The 18914-nt window shown below is 44.5% G+C and overlaps 1 protein-coding gene and 1 long non-coding RNA gene across 2 annotated transcripts in view; one reads left to right on the forward strand and one right to left on the reverse strand.

Moving 5' to 3' along the window:
• Positions 1-3974, reverse strand: part of LOC139755613 (uncharacterized) — a 36429-nt gene extending 32455 nt beyond the window's left edge. Inside the window, exon 1 of the mRNA XM_071674170.1 lies at positions 3384-3974. The gene's annotated coding sequence lies outside the window, so the exon portion shown is untranslated. The remainder of the gene's footprint in view (positions 1-3383) is intronic.
• LOC139755619 (uncharacterized) overlaps positions 1-17268 on the forward strand; it is a 41866-nt gene extending 24598 nt beyond the window's left edge. Inside the window, exon 3 of the long non-coding RNA XR_011714135.1 lies at positions 17207-17268. This is a non-coding gene — a long non-coding RNA (uncharacterized lncRNA). The remainder of the gene's footprint in view (positions 1-17206) is intronic.
• Positions 17269-18914: the final 1646 nt, after the last annotated feature.

An 18914-nucleotide genomic window follows, 5' to 3' on the forward strand; every position in this document is an offset into this window, starting at 1 on the left:
ATATATATATATATATATATGATTTATTGATATAGTACTTGAGCGAGCGTAACCGACTAACCTTGGCCATGTAGAAGGTTGTACGTGTTAAGTTTGGCGTCGCTGTAGCCAGATTTTATAAATAGGGGGACGTTAACTCTCCCGCGCCCCCGGGTGGCGCTCCTCAAAACGGGATTCACCAGCGCAGGTAGACCGTTTGGCGCTTGCTTACACCACCCGCACTAATTGGCTTCGTCGCCCATCTCTATATTTCGTCAGCGGCGTGCACGTCAATTATCGTATTTACAGATCGTCTGCTTACAATGGTTACGACCTTTGATAACGATGCTGCTTCGATCTTTGACTGACCTACATCAGATACTGTGCTTAGGGTTAATGATGGTGATTGTCCCCTCATTGTGTTATATCGTAATAACCAATTGAACTTTGATGTTCTGGTTCAGTCAAATGATCTAAACTTCAAACCATTGGTGATGTATGTTCACTGTGTGTCTTAAACACTGCACCGTGTATTCACCGTAAGTCTGTGACACAGTGTTGTGTCGTTATTGTAAGTCTGAAACACCAAGTGCTGTGTCTTCACAGTGAGACATAAGTCTGAAATATGGGTGTGTCTTCTGCAAGTTTGAAACTCATTTCTGACTTTTTTTAATGTATGTAAGTCTGAAACACAGTGCCCTCTTCTCACAGTTAAAACCACTTTGAGTCTAGAACAATGCTGTACTGTCGATGTAAGTTTGGAAAAAGCTAATATCTTCACTGTAAGTCTGAAAGGTGCTGTGCAGTCGCTTTAAATGAAAGACAGTGCTCTGTTTTCACTATGTTTGAAACTCTTAGTTCGGCATGTACACTGTATGACAGGAAGGGGGTGTTCCTTTATTATAAACTCGCTTTTATCACCAAAGATATCTTTAATCTAGAAGGCAAATTTGATAATAGATGCGGTAGCCTGATAACGGAAACAACGATTAATTATTACAGAGGAAGATGGAGAGAGAGAGAGAGAGAGAGAGAGAGAGAGAGAGAGAGAGAGAGAGAGAGAGAGAGAGAGAGAGAGAGAGAGACAGAAGACAGTTAAATAAGTATGACGCTCAACTCTGTTGGCGTATACGATAACCATTCAAAATAAAACCACCGTTCTTGCGCCAGAGCTGAGGGCGGGCGGGTCGCTACACTCGCAAGTACCGCCGACGACGTCAGCTCCGTCGGCATCAGGGAACTGCGAAGTTACTGAGTGATGCTAGGCTAGGTTCATGTACGTGCACGCTACTGCGAAGTTACTGAGTGATGCTAGGCTAGGTTCATGTACGTGCACGCTGCTGCAAAGTTACTGAGTGATGCTAGGCTAGGTTCATGTACGTGCACGCTACTGCAAAGTTACTGAGTGATGCTAGGCTAGGTTCATGTACGTGCACGCTACTGCAAAGTTACTGAGTGATGCTAGGCTAGGTTCATGTACGTGCACGCTACTGCAAAGTTACTGAGTGTTGCAAGGCTAGGTTCATGTACGTGCACGCTACTGCCAAGTTACTGAGTGATGCTAGGCTAGGTTCATGTACGTGCACGGTACTGCAAAGTTACTGAGTGATGCTAGGCTAAGTTCATGTATGTGCACGCTACTGCAAAGTTACTGAGTGATGCTAGGCTAGGTTCATGTACGTGCACGCTACTGCAAAGTTACTGAGTGATGCTAGGCTAGGTTCATGTACGTGCACGCTACTACAAAGTTACTGAGTGATGATAGGCTAGGTTCATGTACGTGCACGCTACTGCCAAGTTACTGAGTGATGCTAGGCTAGGTTCATGTACGTGCACGCTACTGCAAAGTTACTGAGTGTTGCAAGGCTAGGTTCATGTACGTGCACGCTACTGCCAAGTTACTGAGTGATGTTAGGCTAGGTTCATGTACGTGTACGGTGTACCTTATATTTGTACCATGATTTCTAGTCTTCAGCGTATTATCTCTACACTAGATATGGGCTGTTCATTAATTCCGTCGTGGTTTACTTTTACTTGTTTTCCACACTTGGTTAACTTACTTTTACTTGTTTTCCACACTTGGTTAACAATATTTATTTCCATTGCGTTCACCTAAATCTGATACGGAGTGATAAAGTGGTTTTTCCGCATTGTTTGTTGAAAAGGATATTCACCCATCTGACGTATTTACAGAATGTTTTAGAAACTTAGGACCGATTTATGATGGAATATATGGACAAGAATGGGTGGAAATGTTTGTAAAATGAAATAATGAAGAAAAAACAAATCTCGTGCTTTTAAGACATTACCAGTCCCTTCCTTAACAGTGACGAGTTCTTTCACTTAAAATCTTAGTACGTAAACTCCGCACTTCATTCCCTCATTTCGTTATTCAAATTTGTCAGTAAATATCAAAGCCTTTGCTTTCCCAGCTCCCCGAGGTCCGGTAGGCATCCGTGATGTGATCGTATGAAGCCCATCATATGAGTTGAGTTAGATGGAAGCCTCTTTCTTTGTCTAATTCTTAACGACCTGGAACACAGCACAACCAACCTACTTACATCCTAGACCCCTCACGACTACTCTTACAGTCCTCTGGGTTTGTTTTTCATCTCGTTCTTCATACTGTAACGCATGGTGTCGTTCTCAGCTGATTTAACCCCTAACAACATTTAGTAGCTATTTCGTTCCAGCTGTGAGGTCACTCTCGGCGAGGCTGCATCACCGGAGTGGTCTCACTGAAGAACTCGTCAGTCCAAGGTAATCCATCCATTCTTTCCATGCAGTGACTGCAGCGCATAATAATTCGCAGCCTAGTAGCTGTAGGAGTCCTTAGAAAACGGATCCTGAGGCTCTACGTTAATAATGATAATTTATATATATATATATATATATATATATATATATATATATATATATATATATGTATATATAATCGTCAACGGATGGAAATTGAGCGTCGATGAGGACATAGCCTCAAAGAAGTCTTACCTTTTCGCTTTTGGGAAAACATGGAGTCTTTTGAAACGAAAAAATCGACCAAATTATACCTCTGTCTGCCGAAGGTGGCACGCCTCTCATATAGTCGGAGTGCTGAAATATATACATACATAACGTCTGGACCGCTTTTCTAGGGGGTTCCTGCGCTACAAACGCGAGTTTCCCGTCTGTGGAAACCATGGGAAAGTCTGTTAATACGGGGCCTATTTGTGTATAGGGTTCTCAGGCTTAGAAACATTTTACGTGACAGCCAAATGGATGTAAGCGAATGAGACCTCTTGTCCTGCTCCTGGAGTTACCTCAATGACGGTAACGTGTTTTGTCTTTTCTCATTGGGAAAGCTGGAAGGCGTTCAAGTATTAATAGTAATTTAATGATAATGATAATAGTACTAGGAGACTTACGTGCAGGAAAGTAACCTCGGCAGACATGAATCTCGGCTTGCTGAAGAACCAACACAAGTACACAGTCCATAAACTCCCTGTGTCTCCAGCCGAGTTCAGTGTGTATTTTCTGTTATTTTCTGTACCACACAGACACTAAAACACTCTCCAAATAAGGGATCAGATTTTTTTTCTAATTATTCCACAGAAAAGCTTGAGGTAACGAGCAGGTGTAAGAAGGACGCTGTGGGGGTTGTGGGATTGCGGTGAGTGGGGATCCTGAGGACGTGCAGCGAGGGACGTCGGAGCCTGGGAAAGTTTGTATCCTCAGCGTGGCCTTCGCCGTACACATGACTGGAGGTGCGGCCCTCCTGGTCCTGCTGGCACCCTTCACACCCTCTGTCTCGCCTGCCAGCAGACGGCGCTCAACACTGGCACTGGCTTATGCACGAATCACCCAGCTGTTGCTGTCAGTACATAAAGCACCGTGAACAGGAGGGACGCAAGTGTGGGGGCAGAAAGCTCAGCGCCGAGGGGGCAAGCACAACTGACTGGTGACCCAGTGGGAGCGTGGCGGGCAAGCGGGAGGGACCGGGCTGGCCAGACAAGTGGTGTGGGAGGGGGGAGGAGGTCAGGCAGTGTTGTAGTTCACTGTCAGTGGTGGGAGGGGCGTGCACCCAACTTACCACCTTTCTCGTGCACCACTGGACGCTTCTTAAATACTTCGACCCACCAACCATCACTTGTGCTTATCGTCATTGTTATAATGATCAAGAACTGCACATGTGGAGGAACAGGCTTATGGATCTGGCCGGTGTATTAAGTCGCCTGTACCGGAGAATACAAGCCGTGGGTGTGACGTTCCTCTCGTGGCCTTGACACAAGTGTTTGATGCACAACGTGTCCGGTATTGTTGGCCGGAGCTCCACGTCAGCTGATGCAGACGATAACCATGTTGATCCATAGACCTACCACCAGATATCAACAGCAGCTGCCAGTAAACATGGGCAGTATACCACACTGTTATGACCTCCCAGTTCAGTAATATCTATAATACCTCAGCTAAGTATATTCAGCCGAATGGCTGCCCGAATTCAGAAGACCATTATATATTTATTCATTTAACACCACACTACCCATCACGGGTACACCTATCCGTGCAAACGATGAGTATAATATATTCTCATTATATCTATATTAGAAATCTGCGAGCACGATTGCTGTACATGTTTTTTCTTCAGAACTCTGAATGGCATCACCCGAATCATATTTACCTCTAAACCGGTTAATATAAAAGTTCCGATGGCTGTAGCCTAGTCAACCGGTTGGTAATAATAAGTTCCGATGGATTTAGCCTAGTACGGCTGCTGCTCTGATCGCCAGTATATCTGCATCACTCTCACTCCTGACTCTTCATCACCACCTGACTGGTTAGGTTTGATGCCGACATTTAGGTGAAGAGCTAACATCCACAGGATCCTTGTCATGTGGTGGGATACTTACATCAAAAATGATTGAGATCTCTCAGACAGACGGACAGACAATGGTGCGTAACGTTCGATTTAATGCTGAATTATATGATCAGTGTAGCTCAAGTTCATCTTTATACGTTCCTCCCGAATAAATGTTATCAGTTGAAAATAGAGTTGGGACAGATTTCTTGAATGTGTCCGGGCAAAAATGATTTTATGTAAATCAACATCATATCAAAAGTCTGGTGAGTTCAGAGCTTCTTAGTTTATTGTTGGTTCATTTTCTCTGTTCTGTGGGTATTACTTCGGTTTTTGCTCTTGTGTTCCGCCACCACTAGTTAGACCACGCAATACTCGGCAAGCTACTGCGTCACATGATTACTATGTGGACGTTGGCAACTCAACGGTGGGCCGTTTTAGTAACTGTTTCTTTCCCTACACCTCGAAGCTTTGGATCCCTCTACCCTCTCATCACTTTCCCAATAACTATGCCTTGGGACGTTTTACATGACAGGATTTTCACTTTCAAAATTCCTACGAAATACTATCACTTTTCTCTTTTTTTCTTTTCATTAACCTCTTTATGTATATCAATGAAGGCCCGGCCTTGTTGTGGACTTTGGTCCGTAACTGGAGCCGTCAGCGTAGAAAAAAAGATGCATATCACTGTCCTTAAAGTAGATTTTAGGGTAAGTGCGTAAGGAGGTAGTGAGTGATTCGGAGACTTAACACGGATGAGAGCATTTGGTTTATTAAAGGAACGAGACAAATGAATAAAGCTGGTGTTGACCAAGAATATTCATGATGGGTTTGCCTCGAGTGAATTTGGGAGATCACGGAGGGGTGATGTTTGATTGAGACGAGTAAATTACGGAGCTGGAGACGGGCGAATTACCTTGCATACGACGGATGAGTTACGCTACAGCGCGATGTGCTTATCTCATGGAACGCCGTTCGTCATGTTGATCACTCTCAAGCTATGGGAGGAAGGCACAGCTTAACTGATTTACCTGGATGATAGCTGCATCGTGATGGTTAGAGACTTGTGCCCTTACAACACACACAAGCACATGTACTCCATCCTGACGACACACAGATTAAAGACGTAAAATAACACGTATATGGTAGCGAGAGAGAGTAAGCAAGGCGCCAGAATGTCTGGTTAAGTGAAAAGATGCTTAGAAAGACTATGCTTCAAATATATATATATATATATATATATATATATATATATATATATATATATATATATATATATATACATAGATATATTAGAAACTGTTAGAATGTGCTTAGCTTTAAAATTTTGCCATATGGTTAAGTAGGTTGCGGTATATTTACAACTGTTTGATTATTACTGTGCGATCAGGGTCTTTCTGGACTGAATATACAGGATACTCATCATAGACAACGAATGTAGGATGCCTTTGACTTTGGTAGGAATTGGTTACAGAAACAAAATCTAATCTGGCAAAGTAAAATTGAAGATGCACTTGTAAGAAGCGGAACTAATGCAATGTTGTGGCATCAGGAGTATTTTAAATTCTCCGGATAAATGGTTTTCGCAGATAACAACTTGCGGCGTTTCGCTGATTAAGTGTTTTTCATTTACGCAGTTGCTGGCTCGCTTACTTGTTACTCGCTTCAGCTTCTACAACTTGTTTACAAATCTTTGTTGTGTATCACAGTGTTGACGCGACCAGATGCTTTCGATTACTTCTCGGATGTCATACGTGTGCTTCAGTCACCAAACTGTTTTAGGTATTTGAAAATGGACATTGAAACGAACATTCTCGTATTGCTACCCGATTCTTACGCTTATTTATCTAATTACGTGATTAAAATCTGATATAGGGGTCACTGCGATAGCATATCAATTTATGACAGAGCATCAACCTGGCAACACTTGTTCTAGAATGCAGACAACGTCGCGGCGATCATAGCAACAACTCTCCAGCGTGTTGGGTGTAACTCATAAAACCCAATCTGATGATTTCACATAGTGCTTTTAAGCACATTCTAGTGCCTTAGATTTCCTTCTCATCATCTTACTGACCGTATGAATAAATGTATTGGTCATATGTTGTTCGGCTTGCAGTATAAGAGCAGTGTTAACCGTCTTTTCAGCGATTTACACACCCTAGAATGGGACGGCACATTATTCTCATCAACAAGCAAAGGAGAGTGGATTACGTTAGTGTTACTAGGATCGAACAAGCAAACCTTAAGGCTCGGGTAGACATGCGAGACGCTACATAAACAAACGGTCGTCGGGGTCTCGCTGCATGTGGTGCCAAGGCTGCCGCAGCCAGTTGATACGCTTTGCTGTCACTTCTTATACTTCCTGCACACTGTAAACACTTATGTTTGCTTGTGCTTTCCTTTGCCTTGTTAGTTCGAGTTTTGAAGAATGATAACTCAAATGAAAGGTCGATAAGTTATAATTGTCAGGCACGGCGTTCATTCATCTGGCCTAATTTACCTTCGTAACGTACCAAATGATATTTTTCACTTGAATATCGATTTAGATGCACTCAAGGTTATAGACGTGGCTGACCAACTTATGGTGGAGTTTATAGTCAGCTAACCACCGACGGATCATGTAGACAGGTCTCATTCAGTTATACGCACCATGGATTGCGTACCAAAATAGAAAAAAAAATATAAAGAGCAAATCTTAACTCACGCATATATGCGTACGCACATACGCTTATGTAATCATGTAACACTTTTGTGTTATTTGTTCATCACAGATATTCATAGGTCCTCTTTTGACATCATGCCTGTGCAGTCTCCTCTGTGTTGCTAGGTCTTCGTGACCTCTGTTTGGTGCGGCCCAATGACTGGTGTGATTATGATGATTATAGTTGTAAAAAAGTGGCTGATCTTCCCAGCGTTGTCGGCTCCCTCCCTGTTCGACGGCTTGGTCTGTCTTAGCCGAAGCTGTTCAAGTTGGTGAGGTGTTCCAGATGTCAAGTGAGCGGTGTAAGAACGAGAATTTTTCTGACGTTTAGGTCTGATCTGAATTTCTGCGTCTCGACTGAATGTTCTTTTCTTGTGTCTAAGTTAGAGGGCTTGATATTTACTTATTTCATTTTACAAACAAAAAAGTTCAATCATATAAGGCGCGGCTCTGTGTAGGGTTGATGGCTTGAGTTGTCTAAGGCAGTCCGGTTATGAAATAATGCAAGACTAGGATAGTGTGTTGTGTCTGTACATTGTCGGGTTGCGTCGAAGTGTTCCTATAAATGAGCGTACGATAATCTCAGTATTTCATAGTTCAGCCGATGAAACGCTTGAATAATTTTTGTGTATTTTTGTTTCACGAACTGAAGGATAACTCCAGTATTTTGACTTTAATGTATTTTTCAGACGTAACAATGCAAAGCTTTGACACTATGATTTAATTTCTAAGGGCGCTTTGACCTGATTTTATGATTCTCATGGCTTTGAATTTTTTTTAATGGAAACACTAGCCGTTCATTGGATCCGTCTTATCCTGAAGGCAAATTATTATATAGCACTCCACACTCTCCCACACTAAACCTCGTTCTACATTCTTTAGTATCGTCGGCAAATAAGTGTGGATCAGTTCTGTCCTGTATTAACATAGTGACTCTCAGTGCGGTCGTATGTAGAAAGTTGAATCTCGTGTGTGTGTGTATGTGTGTGTGTGTGTGTGTGTGTGTGTTTCCGAGTCGTAAATCACCGCGATCAACATGAACTGCGGGTTGACATCCTGCCGAACTTATCACACGAGCATCGGGTGATAAGGAGCGCGAGGCACAAGGTTTACAAAGACAGAAGGCTCTGGTAGGGAGACATGAGTCCCAGCAGACATACAGGGTTCGCAAAGGTTTACAACATTTACGGAGATACAAAGAGTTCAAGTTAACACACTTACTGTCCACAAAAAGATGCAACATCTCGCACATTTTCCACGGAGAAGGAATAGTTTGTGACAACCAAAGTTTACAGAACGCTGGAGTTGACATTGTCCTTTCACAGAGCTGACCGTCCAACACGGAAATACAAGGTTCCCATGACAGACAGGATTAAGCCCTTGAGCAGCCTCGTCCCAACGTGGGGCTGAATAACCCGGCCTTTGACCTGGGTCACATCAAAGGTCGGGCCCAGGGGGGTCGTAACGACGTGTTAACACAAACGCAGGAATTCTACAAGAGTGTAGTGGGGGGTAGTAAGTATTGATATGCACACACAGGTTAACAGTCCAGTCTCTCTCTCTCTCTCTCTCTCTCTCTCTCTCTCTCTCTCTCTCTCTCTCTCTCTCTCTCTCTCTCTCTCTCTCTCTCTCTCTCTCTCTCATGAAACGGTGTCCCAGCACTAGCCTGGCAACAGTGTCCGCATCCCGAGGTTCTGGCTTCAGCGCGTCCATCTGTCCGGCCGCTTGAGGCTGCACGAGCGTTTTCCCCTCTGGTTTGAGGCCGGCCGGTGGGAGCCTTCAACAAGACGTGAAATTTATGTCCTCACTCGATCACTCTGTGGGGATAACACTGCCATTGTTTGATGACGCCTACCAGACTTGGCAGCGTGTGGCCACTTGGGTCCGTGCCAAAAGCTTGCACCTAAACCACATCTTTAAACACATTTTTTGTTTACTCTTACTTTTACATTTCCTCATTCAGCGTAAGATGTTAAATATAACTTCGTTATATAACTTCTTATACAAGATTTATTTTTCTCGCCACGATGGTGCTTTGCACATGTATGCAAATACAGGCATTGTAATACTCAAAGTATATATATATATATATATATATATATATATATATATATATATATATATATATATATATATGCGTGGATGAGTAGGAAAGTTGGCACGCGAGCATTAGCAAGTTGCATATGATTGATAGGTGCGCTAAAGAGAGCCTCTTGGATGTGAATGTGCTCAGAGGGGCAGCTTGTAGGCAAGGGTTACGATTTGTTGAGGTTTTCGGAAAAGAGGAAATTATGTGAGTGAAAAGAAGTTGATGAAAGTGAGATTAGATAGGAGACGTGCATGAAGAAATACCTGGAGAGATTGAGCGTAAAATGGCAAGAGATGAGAGTAAACGAAGCAGAGGGAGTGCATGAAGAATGGAAAGTGTTTAGGAAAGGAATGCTGGCATGTGCGAGAGAAGTGTGTAAATTGCGGAAGCTGGTAGAAAGGCTTGTTAGAAAAGGTAGTGAGTGGTGGAATGACGAAATTAAGTTGTGAGTGAAAGAGAAAAAAGGTGTATGGGCGGTGCTTACAGGAAAGGAATGCGAATAGGTAGGGTGGACGGTGACGAGGGGGTAGGGTGGACGGTGACGGGGTTCTGTGGAAGGGGTGTGTGATGTTACCATGGCTGTTAGTTATGGTTAAGGTGGTGAAGGTATCAGGAGGAGGCGAGGAAAAGTGAGTGGGAGTGTGTAGAATGGAATCATAGACATACAAGTGAATAACGATGGAGGTTGAAGTAACATGATCATTTACAGGGAGAAGAAGAGTAGGAGATATGACAGATTCCTGAGGAACACCATGAATGATAACATAAGAAGGGGTGGCCGTGTCATCATTGACTCCTGCGTTGGAATAGCAAGAGAGGAAACTATGCAGAAGGGAACAGGAGAAGCAGAAAAGCCAAAGGAAGTTAAAAGAGCAAAGCCTTATGCTACACCCTTTCACGAGGGATACGACCAATGTTTGACCAAAACCCTGACACAGGAGGACCAGAGATGAGTCATATTGCAGAGACCGCCTGTAGACTTAGCACTGTGAAATCCGTATTGGTGATCAGAAAGACGGGAATGGGACTCTTTAAGTGTTTCAGAAGGTGAGAGTTAAGAAGAGTTTCAGAGACTATGGAGATAGTAGAACTGAGAGTAATTGGGAGATAGAGGTGTTAGAACGGTCTCCTGTCGTTGGTTTGAGCTGCACCAAGACATGCTTCCACTATCAAGGAAAAGTCTGAGTTTTTAGACACGCAAAATAGGTGAGGAAGGACAGGATCTAGTTCAGAGACACACCTCCTGTATGACAGGAGCAGGTATGACCTCTGGGTCATTCACCTTGTCCACCTTGAGCCGAGGAAGATCCTGCGTGAGGAGGATACACATGGGGTGGCACGGGATCAGTGAGCGGAGATGAGGGTGGAGAGTTGGAAAGCATAATCATCCAGAGCTGAGTTTGATGAAACTGAGGTACCATAGAGAGAGTGGCTTTGTTAGCTGGTGAGTTAGCTCTAGATTGATCAGGTCGGAAGAGAAGTTCAATGACACAAGTTACTGGGAGTAGCAAAAGCCGTCGATGCTGAGGATGAGACAGAATAGATAACAGTAGCGTAGCGGAAGTAATCCTAGATGACAGTAGCGAAGCGAAAGTAATCCTAGATGACAGTAGCGTAGCGGAAGTAATCCTAGATGACAGTAGCATAGCGGAAGTAATCCTAGATGACAAGTAGCGTAGCGGAAGTAATCCGAAAGGACGGTAGCGTAGCGGAAGTACACAAAATGGCATGTGTGAACGATGCATTAGGGAAAAATATGAACTTGTACTGTAATAGGGCCGTAAGTTTATCTTGGCACATGAAACCATTTTGGAACATTGATCAAGAAACGAAGAATTTAGTATTGATAACATGTATGAAAGTCAGCACGAACTTGTAGCAGGTAAATGTGCCCAAAAAGCTGCTGAAACACTAATGTTCCAGTTACCGAACACCAGAATGAACTGTTTTCATGAGTTTTCCAGGCATGTAATGATCGGTATAAACACTTCCAGGTGAACCCAAGACTGATCATTATAATACATTGCGTGTGGCGTAGGGAAGAAATAGCAGTCAGTTAAAAAAGGGAAACGGTGATTGCTACGCGCTAACCCTGTCTGATAAATGAATCTCGTCTGAGGTAGTTACTCTGTGCACGTAAATGTAAAAAACATGAGCCCCCCCACCCCCCTCTACAGACTTACATAGAAAACGGAAAGTAGTGGAATTTTTGTTGTTGGTGTTCGGGGAGACTATGTCAAATGACCACCTGTCTCCCTGAAATCTTAAGTCATTGTTTGTTTTTTAATGGAAAAGGAAAATGGTTGATAAGAAATGTCAGCAAAGTCATTCCAGCAGAATTAGACTGCGGAGACAACCAGCGACTGGCGAGGTAGAAGTCCCTCAAAGTGGAACAGAAAAAGATGTGTGAATTACTCCGTAGTTGGCAACGGTAGGAGGAGGTGATGCGGTATGAAGATACATCTTCAGGGGAGTCATTGGATGAACCAGTTGGGGTGCAGTTGTGTACCGAAGGCACCCAGAATTAGAGATGGTTGTATATTTGAAGAATTTTACCAAGATTTTAGAATTAAGAGACCACAAGGTGATACAGAAAAGGTAGTGAGTGCTATTAGAGCGAGAGGTCTTGAGGTGGATGACATCGGAGTTTAGAACCTGGAGGTCCAGGGGTCTCCCAATACGGGCCTTGGTAGATTACAAAGACGATGAAACTGACTAATGGAAGGATCATTAGATCGCAGTACATCTCAGGGAGAAGTAAGACGTTCAGGAGAAGAGACATTGGTGGGTGGATCGCGAATGCTAGTGAAATCGGGTTTATGACAAGGGCGAGTGTGGTGGGAAAGGCCAGTACTGCTACTACTACTACTACTGCTGCTGCTGCCTCACTTATCTTCAGAAGAGCCAGACGGAACCCTGGTAGCTCTTCCCACCCACCACGTACCGTGAGCTTTCCACATTATATACATTTGACATAAGAATTGGAGGATGAAATTAAGATGCGCGATCATAACACTGAGGGTGTACGATGCTTCCAGCAATACGTTCACATGTGCTCTAAAATGCTCTCGAGAATATTTTTTTTCTGTATACATAAATATTTCCAGATTTACTTCCCATAAACAGACAGTCCGTTAATTATTGAACGAATAGGCCATTAATCATCATTACCATCTAGTGAAGCGAATGATTTTACATGTTTGTAAGCGAATTGTCCCTCGTAAAGATTATGTTTATTATTCTTTACTAAGACACATGACATTTTTCTTCGTAAATAGATCACGGGTGGTTGGTTTTGCGGCGAGGGGTGGAGGGTGTCACATGCCAGCTGCAGGAACAGGACAGTATATTCTTCATGTAGAATTTTTTGCATATCTTATGTTGTTCAAATGTTTACCCTTTTGACCACCACGGTACGTCCATTGAGCACGACGGTTTGACTTTGAGCTCGACGGTATGGCCCTTGAGCACGAACCTTGGGTATGATGGCGTGAGTGCTGGCCTGACCTTTAGGTCAGGTCACAGATCAAGCCATCAGTGACCCGTGGCTCTTACTGCCTTGCTAAAGGGTTGTTATGATCATAGCTCCCCATCAGATAGCTCGGGTGGAGGCCTACAGTATACCTCTCCGCCTGGAGCAGGAGCCACCCACACACACGTAGGTGGCGTGGGTGTGGGCGATAAGGTCCCTTGGTAGCCAGGCCAGTGTCCGCTTCCTGATGCAGTCCCCAAAACCCTCTGATGATTTATATTACTTTGAAAGCAACCTCTAACTTCATGCATGACCTTCACTGTCAAATGAATAATCTTTCCCAAAGGATGTTTATATAGATATGAAGTAGTGGGTGTTTGGACAGAGGCAAGGATGAAGAGGTGGTCGTGGTCCCCTAAGAGGAACTGGTGTGTGGACAGAAGCAGGGACTGATAGATGGTCGCCATCCCCTGGAACAAATGTGTATAGATAGAAGTGACTGATAGATGGTTCGCTATCCCCTGGAACTCACCTGTGGTCCGCCACACCCGACACTCCAGTACCCCGTGCTCACGTCCTCCTCACACAGGCTCTCCTTGTTTACTGTCCTCGTGGGTCGTGTCGTCACCACTGTGCTGGGTCGCGACTGTTCTCCAAGACACACAACTCAGATGGCCGACCGCCCCTGACCAACTGAAGACTATACGAGAAATTCAACAAATTATAACGTGGCTAATATACACTAGAGGGAGTGGTTCATGGAATATATATGTATGCCAAGGATTTTACAGTGTTGATAATGATGGTAACTGGGGGAGTTGTGAGGTTGAAGGCAGGTGAGCTGTGAGGTTGGTGTCGTTGGAGGCAGGTGAGTTGTGAGGTGAGTGAGGCGGCCGGGTGGCACCGGAGGAACGGCTGGTGGAGGTGTGGCGCGCGTCACGAGACCCGCTACCGACTGTGCTGTCCTGCATCGTGTCACGTCTCTCATACTGCCTCAGTTACGTCATCCCGTCCGACACGAAGCACACATGTCTGCCTTAACCGCCCACGCCACCCAGCACACCCCCTCTCGTGCCGTTATCATCTCGCTAGTGACGTCATCAGCGGTTTTCTCTCATTTACGTCACACACAAGAATTTCAAGAATGAGTAAAACATAGCACTGAAATGAGCTTACGAGTCTTTCATTCGTTAGCAGCTGATGCTTGTAGACGATGTGGATTCAGTCGCTTACATGAACTTGTTTTCTTTATTGTCTGCGTACCTACTTGCGTTGTGACTGTCCGACTTATTGTTATACGCAGTTCACTGAAGTACATGGCTCGTTATGTTTGTAACCCATAGTACCCAATGGAAATATTTCATTATTGATCTTCCTTTGATCACTGTCTTCTGCAACTGTGTAGAGAATTTTCTAATTTGAATGTTTGACATAATTCTTTTTACCATCTTTATCCTCTTTATCTCATATATATATATATATATATATATATATATATATATATATATATATATATATATATATATTATATATTATATTTATTATACTTTGTCGCTGTCTCCCGCGTTTGCGAGGTAGCGCAAGGAAACAGACGAAAGAAATGGCCCAACCCCCCCATACACATGTATATACATACGTCCACACACGCAAATATACATACCTACACAGCTTTCCATGGTTTACCCCAGACGCTTCACATGCCTTGATTCAATCCACTGACAGCACGTCAACCCCGGTATACCACATCGCTCCAATTCACTCTATTCCTTGCCCTCCTTTCACCCTCCTGCATGTTCAGGCCCCGATCACACAAAATCTTTTTCACTCCATCTTTCCACCTCCAATTTGGTCTCCCTCTTCTCCTCGTTCCCTCCACCTCCGACACATATATCCTCTTGGTCAATCTTTCCTCACTCATTCTCTCCATGTGCCCAAACCACTTCAAAACACCCTCTTCTGCTCTCTCAACCACGCTCTTTTTATTTCCACACATCTCTCTTACCCTTGCGTTACTCACTCGATCAAACCACCTCACACCACACATTGTCCTCAAACATCTCATTTCCAGCACATCCATCCTCCTGCGCACAACTCTATCCATAGCCCACGCCTCGCAACCATACAACATTGTTGGAACCACTATTCCTTCAAACATACCCATTTTTGCTTTCCGAGATAATGTTCTCGACTTCCACACATTCTTCAAGGCCCCCAGAATTTTCGCCCCCTCCCCCACCCTATGATCCACTTCCGCTTCCATGGTTCCATCCGCTGCCAGATCCACTCCCAGATATCTAAAACACTTCACTTCCTCCAGTTTTTCTCCATTCAAACTCACCTCCCAGTTGACTTGACCCTCAACCCTACTGTACCTAATAACCTTGCTCTTATTCACATTTACTCTTAACTTTCTTCTTCCACACACTTTACCAAACTCAGTCACCAGCTTCTGCAGTTTCTCACATGAATCAGCCACCAGCGCTGTATCATCAGCGAACAACAACTGACTCACTTCCCAAGCTCTCTCATCCCCAACAGACTTCATACTTGCCCCTCTTTCCAAAACTCTTGCATTTACCTCCCTAACAACCCCATCCATAAACAAATTAAACAACCATGGAGACATCACACACCCCTGCCGCAAACCTACATTCACTGAGAACCAATCACTTTCCTCTCTTCCTACACGTACACATGCCTTACATCCTCGATAAAAACTTTTCACTGCTTCTAACAACTTTCCTCCCACACCATATATTCTTAATACCTTCCACAGAGCATCTCTATCAACTCTATCATATATATATATATATATATATATATATATATATATATATATATATATATATATATATATATATATATATAGAGAGAGAGAGAGAGAGAGAGAGAGAGAGAGAGAGAGAGAGAGAGAGAGAGAGAGAGACAGACAGACAGACAGACAGACAGAGAGGGTCGTCGTAATCCCTGCAGTGTCACCGCACTACCCACAGACAGCCGACCTGGCTTCAAGCACAGATATGTCACGTCAGACACACACGGCCCCAGATGACAGTTTACATACACGTTCACAGAGGGAAAGAAACAAGCGTTAGGTTTTCAGGCCATACCCTGAGGGACCACTGGCTACTCGCGGCGAGGGCCTGGATGGTCTTCAGTGGTCGCTGGAGATCATCCCCGGGCATAATGCCCCCCCAGCACTGGTCTGATGGCGGCGCTGGGTCACCCATGGGCCGTCCCCTTGGATATGTTCGGATGGTGTAGGTGCCTCCGGTCGTGTCCTTCAAGAGCATTCTGCCGTTCCATCATATCAGTGTAAACTAGATCAAGAATACCGGAGAGACTGAACCCAAATAGCATGTGGGGGCAGATCTGGGAACTGAGAGTGGCAGAAGCAGTAACAACTTCCTGTAAGCTACTTACAGTCTTTTCAACCTTGGCCATCCTTCCAGGCGAAGACATGGTGTTCACCTCCCCCAGCAGACTCACTGGCAGCTTCGCAAGTCACTGACCAGAGAGCCATTCAGCCAATCCACCTCATACATTGCACTGAAGAAATCGTCAAATATAAGTCTTTGTGAGTCGAACCTTTTGAAAAAGATGGCATCTGTTTGCGTAAATGTCAGTTCGGTACCAGACTTCCACACGCGGTCCTTAGAGAGTGTTCCCTTCGCTTGACAGTATTGTAGAGGAGGAGGGTATGAGACTTTACGAATACTTTGATCATGTCTGAAGGCTTACCCTTGTGTTTTTTGTGGGTACGTTCATTGCGGCGTTTCTTGTCCACTTCGGCGTTCACTAATGCCGTACCACACCACATCCAGTCGTCCCTGCCTGATGAACTTCATTTACTCCACCTCAGAGGAAAAGAAATTCGATAGATGGTCAGGCATTGTTGTGTGCCAGCTACCGTTACTTGTAATTGTCAGTTGCCTTGGGTACAGGTTAAGAGCAGGTGGTTACCTAAGTAATTACATTGAAACATTAGTAATCATGATCATTGTTAACGTGATATGTGTCAGTGTTTATTCTTCAGTAGAAGTCAAAATACAAGTAACTCCAGGATAAAAGTAGGAGCTCATGTTGGTTCTCATTAACTCGCTAAATACTTTCATAATTTCTCCTCAGCTCCGTATCTGTGTGTGGCTGGTATTGGGAGTGATGGCTGCTGTCGGCTCACGTTCTTGCAGGGGAGTTGCATCCTAGTCAAGGTAAATGTTCCATTCATGTAGGAAAAAAAAATGTTTCATTTTGTTGCGATACATTTAATTCTCATGGAGGTTTATTTCGCCCTTGGCTTACTTGGTGCGGCAAGACACGTGTTTTTAGAGTGTCATTCACCATTTAGAAGAACTACATCTTATCTTTATACATTGCACTATAAGGAAATTGATGATACCATGTACGATACACCAACTGGAAAACGTCCGTGGTTAGAGGCTCGCACGAGCACATATACTTAGCTGAATTACAAAATATGAGCAGGTCTACCAACCCCGTAAGGGCTCGCCAACTTTACATACACGTTTATGGCTACATAAACTCCCTCACAGACACATATACACCGTTTCATAGATACACCCACCCACCCACCCACACACACACACACACACACACACACACACACACACACACACACACACACACACGACGTGTGGGTGTGGTATCTTAGGTGTTGGGCCTGGTGGCAGTGCCTCACTAAACGACCCTCATTACCCAGGTTAATTAATCCTAATAAGCTTGAAAAGAAATGCTTTCGAAACATTCTCCGGGTTTCTGTATAAGGCTTTGTTGGCGGGTCGTGGAGGCCGGGGGAGGAGGGTATCCACCACGAAGTACTGGGTGTTGTATTTACAGGGAAGGTGAGGCGGGGTAGGGTTACGTGAACAGCCACACCTGTGATGGCTGGCCACCAGGAGGCCCTTGGGGGGGTCACTAACCGTCACAGGTGTGACGGTTCGCGTAACCCTACCCGGTCTCACCTTACTTGTAATAGATTACCTAGTATTGTCCGACTGATGACGGCCGTTCCAGGAAGGATGATGAGGGAGATCCGTGTTTGTGGTGGGCAGGGGAGGACCCCATCAGGTGGTGGTGGTGGTGGCCGCAGCCACTGGCTGATTAATGACCTCCCTCGTGTGTCGAGAGCCACACCATCACTAGCGCGGTGACTGTGGCTATTATCGCCCCGACCAACAACCATTTTCTTTACGACCTTTGGCTTGTGATGGAGGCAATTACTCGCTGAATGAACTAAGTGTTGGTGCTTCACGCAGGGGAGAAAAATTGTTTTCTCTACAATGCTTCATGCGAATAAGCTCCCTGATTCTTAAAAGCTTTCTTGTAATACCTGGAACTTGTCCCTAATCATCTAGAACTTTATTGCTCCAGCAGTTTTTCCACACGAACAGGCCACCAGATCGGTGTCATTAGCAAAGAGCAGCCGACTCACCTTCCAGCCTCCCCAGCCCCTAACACATAGCAGACCCTGCGTATTTTTCCAAGACCCTAGCATTTACTTCCCTCATCATTCCGTCCATAAACAGATGAAACGGCCATGGTGATACCACACACCCTTGCCGTAGATCAACCGTCACCAAGAATCACTCACCCTCCTCTCCTCGCCCTCACACGCAATCCACCTCTGCCACCAGAAAGTATGATGGGGTAAGAGGGAAGTGTGCTAATAAGATGGTTTATATGAGATAGCTGAAATGGTTCGGACATAAGAATTGGACGAGTGAAGAGGGCCGACTATGAGGGTATACGTGGATGTAAGAGGAGTACACCAAGGAGGAGGTGGAAGGATGCAGTGAAAGATGCTTCCTGTGATCGG

The sequence above is a fragment of the Panulirus ornatus genome, chromosome 2 (assembly GCF_036320965.1).
Source record: "Panulirus ornatus isolate Po-2019 chromosome 2, ASM3632096v1, whole genome shotgun sequence".
Classification (NCBI taxonomy): Eukaryota; Metazoa; Arthropoda; class Malacostraca; order Decapoda; family Palinuridae; genus Panulirus; species Panulirus ornatus.